This window comes from Jaculus jaculus, chromosome 1 (assembly GCF_020740685.1).
Source record: "Jaculus jaculus isolate mJacJac1 chromosome 1, mJacJac1.mat.Y.cur, whole genome shotgun sequence".
NCBI classification, from domain to species: Eukaryota; Metazoa; Chordata; class Mammalia; order Rodentia; family Dipodidae; genus Jaculus; species Jaculus jaculus.
In genome coordinates, this window is record NC_059102.1 from 3,032,111 (window position 1) to 3,048,354 (window position 16,244).

The 16,244-nt window shown below is 49.0% G+C and overlaps 1 long non-coding RNA gene across 1 annotated transcript; it reads right to left on the minus strand.

Moving 5' to 3' along the window:
- Nucleotides 1–2,000: 2,000 nt before the first annotated feature.
- Nucleotides 2,001–13,798, minus strand: LOC123457750. Its single transcript, XR_006635134.1, has 3 exons — nt 13,743–13,798; nt 12,955–13,025; nt 2,001–2,055 (listed from the first exon to the last, which is right to left on the minus strand). It is a non-coding gene; the product is annotated as an uncharacterized LOC123457750 (long non-coding RNA).
- Between the last annotated feature and the right edge of the window lie 2,446 nt (nt 13,799–16,244).

Consider the following 16,244-nt stretch of genomic DNA (forward strand, 5'->3'; position numbering starts at 1 on the left):
CAACTCTAACATAGTTCGCTGAGGTTCCACAGCACCTCTGAGACCTTGGCCTCTCTGAGTCACTCCCCGCTGCAGCAGCTCCAGCAGCTCTACGACCTTCAGCACCACAGACTCTGAGGAAGGAGCTTGCTCCTTCAACAATGGCATCTGACAAGTATGGCATGTGTATCAAAGACTGAAACATGTAAACCTCCAAAATTCTGTGCTTAAAGACATGTCAATCAGGAAAATATGTAACTTGAGGAAACTAATATCTTCTGATAGCCTTTCAGATACTAAAAATAAAGAGTCTTTGATGAGGACCCCTTCTAACGTGACTGATGCTGAAAGGAACTTGATCTAACTTTGTCCTATTTTGTTTATCACCAAAACAAAGCCTCAGATTGGTAACCTTAAAATCACATATTCACAGTGTTGAAAGTGGGCTAAGCCCCCACTTCAAGCTCTGCTGCTCTGAGAGCCCAGGAGATCCACCACAGGAGATACATCTGGGCCTCTCAGCAGCGTGGTGCACTCATCTGATCTGGAGTGAGCCCAGGGAGTTGAAGGGTACAAGTGGAAAAGGCTTCCTGGGAATCATCTTAAGTAGAAGATAAGACGCCAGCGCAGCAGTGCTGGTGGCGGCACACCGGTGCCCTCATCAGAGTCCAGGCTCCTCTGCTGACCAGTGATCGTGCCAGTGCCGAACACAGCATCCCCAGCACGCAGTCAAAGCTGATGATGGTCTGTGGAAGCAGCAAACCTCCACGGTTGCTAAATACCCATGATTGCATCTTCCAGGAAGCTTTACTTGGTATGATTGTTTTTTAAGTATGAAAGTAAAAAGTCAGTTTCCACCGGAAATGAAAGGTTTGAGTTACAGCCATATAAACATATGTTTCTATAGGAACAGGGCATCTGCAAAGGAAAGTGGGGATAATTGAGCTGAGCAGTGATCATCATAAGAGGCCATTAAGTGCTTTTGGAACTTAGGGTAACCCCTCTTACACCCAGAGCCATTAGTCTGACGAATGTCAAGAGCTAATCTAGAGCTAATGGGATTTAACCTTATGTTTTCATAAATATTATAAAACATGTTGAGAGAGACCAGTAATATTATACCTGTGCACTTGATGAACACAGGCTAATAACCATGCCCAACTCCAGAATAATTCATCCCCATTTATTTACATAGGAAAATGACATTTGATTCATTTGGCAGGATTTTTCTTTCTTTTTGTCATTTGGCAGATTTTGAGCCACCGCTTTCATAGGGTAAGCGGAGCCCCCGTGTGCAGCCACCAGGCACGGGACAGTGGGAGCCCTCTGCAGACGAGAGAGCTGCCTTTATCTTATGGAATCCCTGATTCTTCAGATAACAAATCCATTTTTTGGAAGTCATAGTTCTGTAATGGGACTTGCAAATCTGCTTTCAGAAGAAAAACATTCTCCCTTCCTGGGGCTCTTTCATCCTATTTAGGAGTGCCTTCTGTGCCCTCTGCTTGCTCTCTCTTTGAAAAATAGGCTTTTCATTCTACAGTTCCTGTTGTTTCCCATAGAAAGTAAATAAGAGAACAGAAAGTTGAAAGAAAATAGGGAAAACTTCAGAGTCTGCCTGACAGGCTTTGAGGAGATTTGGGGTCTCCTACCCTCATTACTAGCACACGTGAGGGTGAGAACACGTGACATGGTGTGGAGGTGACCACCTTGACACTGGTGCTTATGGAGACTTGAGCATTTGCAGATGCTGGAGGAAACTCTGTTCCAAACTGTGATGAGATGAGCAGGTCTTATTCTTCACGTGAGTCCTGAGACCAAGGAGGGTCCTTTCACTTGACTTCTCTGTCATGTCAACAAATCTTCAACTGGCAACTCCTCCCTGGAACTCTTCTCCCCAGCCCCTGGGATGCAGGGCACTCAAATGGATTCCAGAAGTTTCCATGCTATTAGGATACTTTGGGGGCTGTTTCCTCGGGGATGGCCTTGGCTTCGATATTCCACTGGATACAGCCACTTACTACCTTCTCTTTGTTCTCTGTTCCCAGGGCGGCCTCCCTCAAGCTGAGAAAGCAGCATCTGCAGGTGGAGGATTCATGTTAGATGGAGGCCCTTGTCACTGGAGCACAGTTTCATTTCTTCCCTCTGTCCACTTCTCCTTCCTCAGAACTCTCACCTCCCTGATTCTGCTACCCTCTCTCTCCTCTTCCCCTCTGTCTCTTGCCCTGAAGTTTCTGGGGACAAGATCAGTGTCCTTTTCTCTGTGGAAATGTGGAATGCTACATAGGAACACTTTTTCTCTGCTTAAGTCTCATGTGTGTGGTTGGTGAGACCCCCTGTTGCCACGAGAAGGTTGACCTTGAGACTCGCCCCCCCACCAGTTTCCATGAGGAAGGTGACTTGTGAGCCCTCTGTTCTGTGAGCAGAATGACTCGCTTTGCCTGTGGCCCTTCCTCCATCTACAGCTGAGGCCCTAGGGGATCCTTATATAACAGTGAGAGGGTAGAATTGGGGTTATGGGGTGCTTTCTAGAACCCCAAGTCCCGAGTTCATATCTGCAAACTAACCAAAGAATTGGCAAGTCCAGATTCAAGAAAATTATATTTTTAAACACCACATTTGATTCAGATCTTAGAAAGGAGTAGGGAATGAGAAAACTGGGAGGTAAGGGGAGATAAAGTGGAGAGAACAGAGGTACACCACATGGAACCCAAAAGTCCATGTAGGCCACATGTAGGCCAGGAGCCCACATAAACAAACATGGTTCTTAGATTTTAAAAAAAGTGAGGGCTGGAGAGATGGCTTAGTGGTTAAGCGCTTGCCTGTGAAGCCTAAGGACCCCGGTTCAAGGCTTGATTCCCCAGGACCCACATTAGCCAGATGCACAAGGGGGTGCATGCATCTGGAGTTCTTTGGAAGTGGCTGGAGGCCCTGGCGTGCCTGTTCTCTCTGTCTCTATCTGCCTCTATCTCTCTGTCACTTTTGAATAAATAAATAAATAAAAATAATTTTTTAAAAAAGTGAAAAGGGATTTTTTTTAAAAACTGTGCTTCCAAAAAGATTAAAAATGAAGACATTAATAAGAAATAAAAAGCATCTCTTCCCACCACAGCATGGCTACCAGGGTTGGAAAAGAAACTATTCCTCTGAGGACCCAAGAACACTGCTACCAGCTCCACAGAGAGATGGAAAAAATGCCTGACTCTCTCCATGGATCCAAGGGGACATACTTTAGATATACTTTAGAATTTGAACCACTATACCTGGACACACCTACACCAGGTGTACCAGCCAATTGGCTTGGGCTAGAGGAGAAACCCACCCATACCTGGGCAGGGTGCACACTCAAGAGAGATCGAATAGGATGGGATGGGCAAGCACTAAATCCCATATCTGACACAGGCTAGGCAAAGGTGCAATAGCCTAAGATCTCTCCCTTTAAGGGCTATCCTGGTGCTGCCTAGTTAAACGAACTACCTGCTCTGGCAGCCCAAGCTTGCTCTACAGTGATGTTCAGAGTGATGTGTCAGAACGTAAAAGTGTCCACCCCATAGTACAAAGCGCACTGCTGAAGAGTCAACTCTGTCCTCCCTCAGCCTGCCTCTTCCCAGCTTGGCAGGTCCACACTCAGGCTACCTGAAGTACTGCAGGGAGCTCTGAATCAGCCCAAACATTGCCTTGTGGCAGTGGATGAGAAGGTCTTCTGCCCTGACCTGAATTTTAAGAATCTGTCTCCTGTGTCCCCTGTAGGGTTGGGACCCAGCATCCCTCCGTGCATCTTGCCAGCACACCACCCTGTTCATCCCCTTCCCTCTCTTCCGTGACACCCAGCACACCACACCTGTCCATCCCCTTCCCTCTCTTCCGTGACACCCAGCACACCACACCTGTCCATCCCCTTCCCTCTCTTCTGTGACACTCAGCACACCACACCTGTTCATCCCCTTCCCTCTCTTCTGTGACACCCAGCACACCACACCTGTTCATCTCCTTCCCTCTCTTCCGTGACACCCAGCACACCACACCTGTCCATCCCCGTCCCTCTCTTCCGTGACACCCAGCACACCACACCTGTCCATCCCCGTCCCTCTCTTCCGTGACACCCAGCACACCACACCTGTTCATCTCCTTTCCTCTCTTCTGTGACACCCAGCACACCACACCTGTCCATCTCCTTCCCTCTCTTCTGTGACACCCAGCACACCACACCTGTCCATCCCCTTCCCTCTCTTCCGTGACACCCAGCACACCACACCTGTTCATCCCCTTCCCTCTCTTCTGTGACACCCAGCACACCACACCTGTCCATCTCCTTCCCTCTCTTCCGTGACACCCAGCACACCACACCTGTTCATCTCCTTTCCTCTCTTCTGTGACACCCAGCACACCACACCTGTCCATCCCCTTCCCTCTCTTCTGTGACACCCAGCACACCACACCTGTTCATCCCCTTCCCTCTCTTCCGTGACACCCAGCACACCACACCTGTCCATCTCCTTCCCTCTCTTCCGTGACACTCAGCACACCACACCTGTCCATCCCCTTCCCTCTCTTCTGTGACACTCAGCACACCACACCTGTTCATCCCCTTCCCTCTATTCTGTGACACCCAGCACACCACACCTGTCCATCCCCTTCCCTCTCTTCCGTGACACCCAGCACACCACACCTGTCCATCCCCTTCCCTCTCTTCCGTGACACCCAGCACACCACACCTGTCCATCCCCTTCCCTCTCTTCCGTGACACCCAGCACACCACACCTGTCCATCCCCTTCCCTCTCTTCCGTGACACCCAGCACACCACACCTGTCCATCCCCTTCCCTCTCTTCCGTGACACCCAGCACACCACACCTGTCCATCCCCTTCCCTCTCTTCCGTGACACCCAGCACACCACACCTGTCCATCCCCGTCCCTCTCTTCCGTGACACCCAGCACACCACACCTGTTCATCTCCTTCCCTCTCTTCTGTGACACCCAGCACACACCTGTTCATCCCCTTCCCTCTCTTCCGTGACACCCAGCACACCACACCTGTCCATCTCCTTCCCTCTCTTCCGTGACACCCAGCACACCACACCTGTCCATCCCCTTCCCTCTCTTCTGTGACACCCAGCACACCACACCTGTCCATCTCCTTCCCTCTCTTCCGTGACACCCAGCACACCACACCTGTCCATCTCCTTCCCTCTCTTCTGTGACACCCAGCACACCACACCTGTCCATCCCCTTCCCTCTCTTCCGTGACACCCAGCACACCACACCTGTCCATCCCCTTCCCTCTCTTCCGTGACACCCAGCACACCGCACCTGTCCATCCCCTTCCCTCTCTTCCGTGACACCCAGCACACCACACCTGTCCATCCCCTTCCCTCTCTTCTGTGACACCCAGCACACCACACCTGTCCATCCCCTTCCCTCTCTTCCATGACACCCAGCACACCACACCTGTCCATCCCCTTCCCTCTCTTCCGTGACACCCAGCACACCACACCTGTTCATCTCCGTCCCTCTCTTCCGTGACACCCAGCACACCACACCTGTTCATCTCCTTCCCTCTCTTCTGTGACACCCAGCACACCACACCTGTCCATCCCCTTCCCTCTCTTCTGTGACACTCAGCACACCACACCTGTCCATCCCCTTCCCTCTCTTCCGTGACACCCAGCACACCACACCTGTCCATCCCCTTCCCTCTCTTCCGTGACACCCAGCACACCACACCTGTCCATCCCCTTCCCTCTCTTCCGTGACACCCAGCACACCACACCTGTCCATCCCCTTCCCTCTCTTCCGTGACACCCAGCACACCACACCTGTCCATCCCCTTCCCTCTCTTCCGTGACACCCAGCACACCGCACCTGTCCATCCCCTTCCCTCTCTTCTGTGACACCCAGCACACCACACCTGTCCATCCCCTTCCCTCTCTTCCGTGACACCCAGCACACCACACCTGTTCATCTCCTTCCCTCTCTTCTGTGACACCCAGCACACACCTGTTCATCCCCTTCCCTCTCTTCCGTGACACCCAGCACACCACACCTGTCCATCTCCTTCCCTCTCTTCCGTGACACCCAGCACACCACACCTGTCCATCCCCTTCCCTCTCTTCCGTGACACCCAGCACACCGCACCTGTCCATCCCCTTCCCTCTCTTCCGTGACACCCAGCACACCACACCTGTCCATCTCCTTCCCTCTCTTCTGTGACACCCAGCACACCACACCTGTCCATCCCCTTCCCTCTCTTCTGTGACACTCAGCACACCACACCTGTCCATCCCCTTCCCTCTCTTCCGTGACACCCAGCACACCACACCTGTCCATCCCCTTCCCTCTCTTCTGTGACACCCAGCACACCACACCTGTCCATCCCCTTCCCTCTCTTCTGTGACACCCAGCACACCACACCTGTCCATCTCCTTCCCTCTCTTCTGTGACACCCAGCACACCACACCTGTCCATCCCCTTCCCTCTCTTCCGTGACACCCAGCACACCACACCTGTCCATCCCCTTCCCTCTCTTCCGTGACACCCAGCACACCACACCTGTCCATCCCCTTCCCTCTCTTCCGTGACACCCAGCACACCACACCTGTCCATCCCCTTCCCTCTCTTCCGTGACACCCAGCACACCACACCTGTCCATCCCCTTCCCTCTCTTCCCTGACACCCAGCACACCACACCTGTCCATCCCCTTCCCTCTCTTCCGTGACACCCAGCACACCACACCTGTCCATCCCCTTCCCTCTCTTCCGTGACACCCAGCACACCACACCTGTCCATCCCCTTCCCTCTCTTCCGTGACACCCAGCACACCACACCTGTCCATCCCCTTCCCTCTCTTCTGTGACACCCAGCACACCACACCTGTCCATCCCCTTCCCTCTCTTCCGTGACACCCAGCACACCACACCTGTCCATCCCCGTCCCTCTCTTCCGTGACACCCAGCACACCACACCTGTTCATCTCCTTCCCTCTCTTCTGTGACACCCAGCACACATCTGTTCATCCCCTTCCCTCTCTTCCGTGACACCCAGCACACCACACCTGTCCATCTCCTTCCCTCTCTTCTGTGACACCCAGCACACCACACCTGTCCATCCCCTTCCCTCTCTTCCATGACACCCAGCACACCACACCTGTCCATCCCCTTCCCTCTCTTCCATGACACCCAGCACACCACACCTGTCCATCTCCTTCCCTCTCTTCTGTGACACCCAGCACACCACACCTGTCCATCCCCTTCCCTCTCTTCCGTGACACCCAGCACACCACACCTGTTCATCCCCTTCCCTCTCTTCCGTGACACCCAGCACACCACACCTGTCCATCCCCGTCCCTCTCTTCCGTGACACCCAGCACACCACACCTGTTCATCTCCTTTCCTCTCTTCCGTGACACCCAGCACACCACACCTGTCCATCCCCTTCCCTCTCTTCTGTGACACTCAGCACACCACACCTGTTCATCCCCTTCCCTCTCTTCCGTGACACCCAGCACACCACACCTGTCCATCCCCTTCCCTCTCTTCCGTGACACCCAGCACACCACACCTGTCCATCCCCTTCCCTCTCTTCCGTGACACCCAGCACACCACACCTGTCCATCCCCTTCCCTCTCTTCCGTGACACCCAGCACACCACACCTGTCCATCCCCTTCCCTCTCTTCCGTGACACCCAGCACACCACACCTGTCCATCCCCTTCCCTCTCTTCCGTGACACCCAGCACACCACACCTGTCCATCCCCTTCCCTCTCTTCCGTGACACCCAGCACACCACACCTGTCCATCCCCTTCCCTCTCTTCCGTGACACCCAGCACACCACACCTGTCCATCCCCTTCCCTCTCTTCCGTGACACCCAGCACACCACACCTGTCCATCCCCGTCCCTCTCTTCCGTGACACCCAGCACACCACACCTGTTCATCTCCTTCCCTCTCTTCTGTGACACCCAGCACACACCTGTTCATCCCCTTCCCTCTCTTCCGTGACACCCAGCACACCACACCTGTCCATCTCCTTCCCTCTCTTCTGTGACACCCAGCACACCACACCTGTCCATCCCCTTCCCTCTCTTCCATGACACCCAGCACACCACACCTGTCCATCCCCTTCCCTCTCTTCCGTGACACCCAGCACACCACACCTGTCCATCTCCTTCCCTCTCTTCCGGGACACCCAGCACACCACACCTGCCCATCTCCTTCCCTCTCTTCTGTGACACCCAGCACACCGCACCTGTCCATCCCCTTCCCTCTCTTCCGTGACACCCAGCACACCACACCTGTCCATCTCCTTCCCTCTCTTCCATGACACCCAGCACACCGCACCTGTCCATCCCCTTCCCTCTCTTCCGGGACACCCAGCACACCACACCTGTCCATCCCCTTCCCTCTCTTCTGTGACACTCAGCAGAGACTCACTCCAAGTGAGTCCCTTGTCTTAGTCTTTTACTGGAAAACCCAAGCCAGGTTCCAGTGACAAGTGCTTTTTCCTTTCAGGCTCCATCCTTGAGAACTCAACCTTGGCTTCCTCAGAGGTAGCCATCCATGCAGGGCCTTGTAATTCTGCATCAAAAGTGCAGAATTTAGTAATGAGGAGCAACATATCGGCCCCATTACTCCAGCTGTAAAATAGGGTAACATGGCACATGCACAATGATATTTGTAAAATGTTCTGGGAAGCTCAATACATGGCAGTATTGCAGACATGCTTGCAGGGTAATGACACATACATACACACAGAGACATATATACATATGTATGGATACACATGTGTGTGTGTTTGTGTGTGTGTATGAAACTGATGACAGGTAGTCAAGGAAGTAGACATAGATAACTAAGGAACACTGCACCATGTCTTGGTAGTTGTGCCTCCTGATGCTCACAATGCTGTTTTGTGGTAAACCATCCTTGAAGCCACAGTTGGGTTGTCCCCACTCTATCAGAAATTAAGGCACCAGGCACTAATCCCACTGGCACATATGTGCATTAAGGAAGGGTCTGTATCCCCAAGACCCTGACTTCATTTTAATATTTACACTGTGGCTTAGTTTTCCTTCTTTTGTGGGCTTTTGTAGAGGATAATGGGGAGGAATACCCTAAGTGGGAGATTCGACCACCATGACTTGGGAACAGCAAAGGATCACTTTACTTCATGCACCTGACACCCACCTCATGAATATTCATAAAACCCCAAGAAGGTCAAATGGTTGTTTCCTGAAGCCACATAGCCACTGCACTGCAAGTTTTCAGCGAGCAAACCTCACATCATGCAAAACAGCAGCATCTGGGAGTTCACTGTGCCAAGGAGAACACCCCTTAGCCAGGTCTACACAGAGCATCTAGGCTGTGCCATTTACCATTCATTTTACCTACCCAACAGGGTGGAGGTTTGGAAATGCCTGGGGAAGGAACACCCACGCAGCCTGGGAGCTCACTGCACTATGGCTACAAAGAGCTGGGGACTGACGGGGCTGTGAAGTACTGTCCTAGAACGTGTGTGAAAGTTCATCTCATCCATCACAAAAACAAGGTGGCAAAGGCTGGAAAGCATGCCAGTTTCTTAATGCAATAATTGGAGTGAGCTAGACAGCTGCTCAGTTCACCAATTAGCCATTCTCTGTCTTCCATACAGGGCAGGCCCCATGAAAGACGGAGTGAAATGCATGGATCACTGTGGGATAAGTCTCAGGACTGCTGGGATTTAACCTGCAGCTTTGGACTCACTGAATACACCTCCTCTCGACTGCTTTCCTTTTGGTTGATCGAAAAAGCGTTTTTATTTTTTCCCTGCAATTGGTTCCCACTGTTGGAATTTTCTATCCTTTTAGAGCCATGTAATATTAATAATGTGTGGGAAGCTGTCAATTTAGCTTCCTCTTATCTCTAACTTCCTTTTAACCAAGATGGCTATGTGGAACCACTCTGTCGACTGAGTTTTTATTTCTGCCTTTAATGATACCAAGAAAACACTGAGCTTTCAGAGGCTAAAAGGTCTTCTCTTAGCATCAGTATGTCCAATAGTCCCTACCCCCCAAAGCTTGATTTAATTTCAACATACTGACCCCAAAATTTTTTGAGACAGGAATAATTCTGAAGCAGAGAAGGTATTTTTTGGAACCATTTGACTCCTCTTTCCTGAATAACTTTCACAGAGCAGTGGCTGTTTTGGAAGAACACCCCTTATCTTATCCCAAAGACTCACTTCCATTTTGCTTTCAACTCAAGTTTAATAGATCGGTAGTTGACCCTTGCTGAAAGCATGAGAGATAGAGTTAAGATTTTTATTTGGTGTGTGTGTATGAGTGGATGTCTTCCTGTTCACATGTGTGTGCACATACATGTTGGAGAGTGTGCATGCACAAGAGTGCACATGCTTGTGGAGGTCAGTGGTTGACATCAGTGCCCTCCTCAATCTCTCTCCACCTGATATTTCATTCTATAATGTTTATTTGTGTGTGTGTGGTGATGTGTGTATATGCGCCAGGGCATGCATGCAGAGCCGACAGGACAACCTCAGGGACCGATCCTCTCCTTCCACCTTGTCTGAGACAGTCTTTCTTGTTGTTTAGGCCACTGGAAAGACCAGCTTCAGGCTTCCCCTAACTTCTCCTCCCATTTCCATAGGGGGGTGGAATTACAGACACATGCACCAATTTTGCACCCAGTTTGCAATGGGTGCTAGGGATCTGAACTCTAGTCGGCAGGCTTGTAGAGCAAGCATCTGTGATCTCTAAGCAATATCACCAGCTCCTTCTAACTTATTTCTTGAAATGGGCTCTTTCACTGAAGCTAGAGCTTACCAAATCTGCTAGACTAGCTAGCCAATGAGTTCCAGGAATTCTCCTATCTCTGCTTCCCCAGCTCTGGAATCGCAGTGTGTGCCACCATGCCCAGCTTCTGTGTGGGCACTAGGGATCCAGACACAGGCCCTCATGCTTCTGTGGCAAGTACTTCAGTAACTGAGCCCTCTTCCCAGCTCATGAAGATCTCAACATGGGCAGCGGTATTTTTAGACTCACTCAATCCAACACATGTTTGAGGAAAAAGATGAGATGTGAATCATTTCCAGTTAACATGAGTGTGTGTAAAGCAAGGATGTTACATTTTCTGGTAAGTCCACATGGGGGACCAATGCCTGCTTAACTTGAAGTCTCTCATCAGGTGCCCAAGGAGCAGCTGGAGAGCAATGCTCACAGACACAGTTTGGCATTTTTTCCCTTCTATCCAGCTAAGTGTCAGGTGTGAAGGCAGGGGTCCTGCCTGAGGCTCTGCAAGCCCATGACCATGTGTTTCCAGTGGATTTTTGCCACTGTTGTTCTCCCGGCACAGCCTGACACTGTGCCCCTGGTCCTTGCAAAGAACTCCTTAATATCCCAATAGAAAGACTCAACCTTGGACATCTTGAGAGTTTTAGGCTTTGTTTTGATAACTATGCAAGGAGCATCAGAAGTATGCTGATGGTGTATTTGAAAAATGATTCCTGGGGAAAAATACATCTGTATTTGTGGTGCCTTTCATATAGATAGATAGATAGATAGATAGATAGATAGATAGATAGATAGATAGATAGATAATATTTATTTTTATTTATTTGAATGAGAGAAAGACGTAAGGAGGGAAAGAGAAAAAATGGACTGGGCATGCCAGGGCCTCCAGCCACTGCAAACAAACTCCAGAGGCATATGTGTTGTACATCTGGCTTACGTGGGTCCTGAGGAATCAAACCTGGGACCTTTGGCTCTGCAGGCAAGTGCCTTAACCACTAAGTTATCTCTCCAGCCCTAATGAAAGTATTTTTAACCTGGACAAGTTCTACCTACCAACCAGGCATCCCTGGGTATAGAGCTGAGAAAGGATACATGGAATTGATTTTCCTCAGCTGGTACAAGCCTGCTCCATCTCAGCTGTGAAAAGGCCTGTTTCTTTTCTTTTCTTTTTTTTTTGTGAACTGAAGATGAAGATGCCACCAAAATACATAGCAGCAAGTGACTCCCTTGAGGCTCTCATAATGCCAGGTGCACACAATGGAAACAGCTTGCTGTGACATCATCTAAAGTTATTACAGAACTCCCCAGGAGGGTTATGAAAAGCATATCTAAATAAATGCTAGTGAAGTGGGACTTTAGTCCATTTCTGCTGCCTTAATCAAACACCTGTTACTTTCCATTAAAAAGGAAAACAAGGGCTGGGAGATTGCTCAGTAGGTAAAAATGCTTGCTGCCCATTCGGATCCTCAGTACCCACTGTAGAGCACATCTGTGTTCCCAGCATGCCCGCAGTGAGACAGGGTGTAGACAAAGGAACCCCAGAAGCTTGCAGGCCACCTAACCTGACTTCTAAGCAGCAAACAACAAGACATCCTGCCTGAAACAGAGTAGACAGTGAGGTGACACCAGATACTGCCCTGTGGCCTCTACATATGCTGTCACATGTGCATGCACACACACACACCCCACATAAAGATTTAAAAAGAAAATAAAAGCAATTTTCCTCCTCTCTCCCCCTAGTGTTAGAGCCACAAAATCCAGGATCTTAAAGCCAGCAGACCGAGAGTCCAGTATAACCCTGACCTCCGCTTCCAAGATGGCACCTTGAGCATGTGTCCTCACACAGCACAGGAGGTAGAGGCCAGAGACCCGGAAGGGAGACTCACCCCCTCGAGCCCCGCACAAGGGTCAGCCAGCATGTCCACTGGGCAGAGCTCTGAAGGCCTACTCCCTGCTAAAGCTCACCTCTCCATTCGAAAGCAATGGGATTGAGGGTAGATATGAATTTTGGCCACAGGATACAAACATTCAACCCATATAAGCAGGAAGTATGCTCGAGTTGTTCTGCTAAACCGAAACTCCAAATAGAGTTAAAAAGATTTTTTTCTTTTCCAATACTGGGTATTGAACCCAGGGCCACAGACATGCTAGGAAATTGCTTTATTTTGAGACCAAAGTGCTAGATTTTCCTTGAACTCACTCTGCAGCCCTGGCAGGCCTTGAACTTGTGATTCTTCTGTGTCAGCTTCCTAAGTAGTTGGGATGACAAACCTGGAAAGAAAACCTTAATCTTAATAATTTGGAGTAGATATATAGAAATAAAATATTTTTAAAGTCAGCACAAGAAAATTCAAACTACACAATGGGAAGTAACAGAGGAGAGGAGAAATATGATAAATAAAACTCATGAAATGCGGTGGGAGAAATAAGGCATAAAAAGTCACATTAGCTGTAAGTATGTTAAATTTCTCCATCAGAAGGCAGACTCCAGATTAAGAAAAAAGCTCCATAAAAAGCAAATTTAAAACAAAAGAGGATGTAGGCTCGAACAAATATGGAAAATGCTTTTTAAAATACAAGCCCAATGGAAGCAAGTATGGCATTTTTAGTAATAAGCACAACATGATTTAAAATCGAACCACCTAGTTGACAAGGAAGTTGTGCGAGTGAGGAGGAGAGTGAGGAGACGCCATCAGGAGGAGCCCCGCAGGGCGGCAGGAGGAGCCCCGCGCCTGTGCATGGGAATGGACTGGCCGGGAGCGGATCGATGGAAGGCTACTGTTTACCAGGAAACAGCGTCATGGAGAGTAAAGTTCTGTGTCTGATTCTAGAATATTCTGGAACCTAGGAAAAGAATCAAACACACCCAACAGAAGAATGGGGAGAGAAGCACTCTGTATCAGGCAGAAGGAAGCGCAGAAGAGCGAGCAGAGCGGAGCTTCTCCACCTCAGTGCTCGAGATAAAGGCAGGTCCCAGCCGCGACTTACTCGGGAGTCAAGCGTGGGGGTACGGATGCGGTTTAGCCGACCAGCCACGTTGTAATTCATCTTCAAGTAAATGAATCATCTTGCTTTCCTTTCTAGTTTCCTATATATTGGGAAGCTTGCATCATTCATAGTTAAAAATAGTTGTTTTGTTGAAAATAATAGCACAGGAAGTCCCCTGACATAGTCACTGACATGTTCATAAAACATGAAATTGGAGAGAAAGACAACGGCAACAGACCATGACAGCGTTTAAGGGAATCTGCAGTTGTCTTTTAGGAATTCAACCAGTGATGTGAAGTTTATGTGAAAAAAAAAAAAAATCAATGTTCTAATACAGCTAAAAAAAACTCTAGGGAAGAAAAGAAAAGGAAAAGCCAGGTGTGGTGGCTGACACCTAAAATCCCAGCCCTTGGGAGATTGATTCAGGAGGATCATACTGGGGCAGAAACCAGCCTGGGTTACAGAGTGAGTTCTTGGGTAGCCTGGGCTACAGATTGAAACTCTATCAGCCAGAAAGAAAGAGAAAGAGAGAGAAAGGAAGGAAGGAAGGAAGGAAGGAAGGAAGGAAGGAAGGAAGGAAGGAAGGAAGGAAGGAAGGAAGGAAGGAAGGAAGAAATAAAGATGGAAGGAGGGAGGAAGAGAGAGAGGGAAGGTGGGAAGATATAGAAAAGTCAATAAGGATAATCTACTGTAATGAACAATAACACAGAAATCTATTTATGGTCACACTGGACAAGGTAACTTATTGTGAATCTCCCTCTGAGAGTCTAGGATAAAAATAACTAGGAAAGTCAGGAGTCAAAAGCTTTTCTTTTAAGGACAGAAAGAAACATAAACTAGATGTTCAAGAGGAATCATGATCTTCCTTAAAGTGTTGGTGGGAGAAGTAAAAGACACAGGCTATAGTGCTCTGTTGTGTAAGTAAGTTAATGCATACGTATGTGCAAAGACTTAGACTTCTTGAAGTATATGTAAGCCAGGCACGGGGCACTGCTTGTAATCCCATCATGCAGAAGACAGAAGCAAGGGAGATCTTGTGTTCAATCCAGCCTGGGCTATGTTGTGCTTAAAAAAACAACAACAAAGCATAAAAGAAATAAACAAAAAGTATATGACTAAACCTAAGGATAAATCTTAAACACCTCAGAACACTCCCTTTGGGGGAGAAGATATTGGATTTGGGAATGGAAGGTCAGAGAGAAAACTAAATACTATAAATCCAAAGTAACACTTAGAAATGTAAGCCCCTTGTACAGATTGACAATGTCTATGCAGACTGACTAGTTCCACTGAGGGCAGGAACCCGATGCTCGTAGAAGAGAAAAGTGAACCGGAAGTGTTGCATACTGTGTTGCTCATAGCAGCCGAGGCAACTTGCAACCAGCTGCAAGTCCAGGCTTTTGTGCTAGGTGTCTCAGCTCCTCCAGGCCATCAGATTGACAGCTTGATGCTTGATCAAATTTCCAAAAGACAATGAAAGGAGCAAGAGAGGGAATGATTTCCGTAGCCCCACAAGCAACTACCAGTGTGCACCAGAGTGCTGGAGGAGGAAGAGAGATTCTTTGCCCTCAGTGAACTTCTGAGGGGGTAGTGTTAAGCAAATGTGGGAGAGGGGCACAAGAGGAAATCAGAAACCAGCTGACAACCCCAGCGCTAGAACTAGGAGAGCAAGAGGCTTGGGAGAGCTGGCGGCTCAGTGCTCCACGTGAGCTTTGGGTCTGTGGGAGCCTTAGAATGACGAGATGGTTGTGGATATGGTAGTGACCCGTAGGAATATTACTGGGATAGAATCCTTTTCTTAATAAGATCCAAAGGGAATGGATGGCCATCAGAAAAGAGAGGGAACAGAGTTGTCTGGGCCTGACACTCTCAAAACCATCTTTGTACTTCCTCATAAGTGAGATTGCATTCTCGGGGTAGGAATGGGACTTCATCTTGTTTTTTGTCAAAGACTGGAATGGATGAAACAAAAGAGACAGAGAAACAGAAACAAGAGGAAATACATCTTGAAAGGATTTAAAACACCTCTTGACTCCTAATGAAAATGCTACATAGATCAGGTGCTGGGTAAATACTCACTGGGAACCTTCTGAAGCACAAAGCCTTTATAAAGACTTAAATGGCTGTTCCCACCTGTAGCTCAAGATATTGCATCTGTCGCTCACAGTGGAAACTTGTCAATGGACTTCCTCAGCTGTCAGAAGGATGGAGGTGGAGCCGCTGCTGGCCGGTTAGTTGTGAGCAGTTGAGGAGAGGTGGCTGCCGCACGGTGTGATTTGTGGGAACCACCATGTTTTAAGGAGCAGGGACTGTGCATCTTCAGTATTGTGCATGCTAAATCACCAGCTTTCATGGCCTCCTAGAAAAGCTGTTTGTTTTGTAATTATGTACTCCCTATATATATGTCACAAGGAGGCAGCAGGTTTACTGTTTTAAATTAAATTTTATTAAAGCATGGAACTTCCACAAGCCACTCCAGCAACAGTGCCATGCCTTCATTCT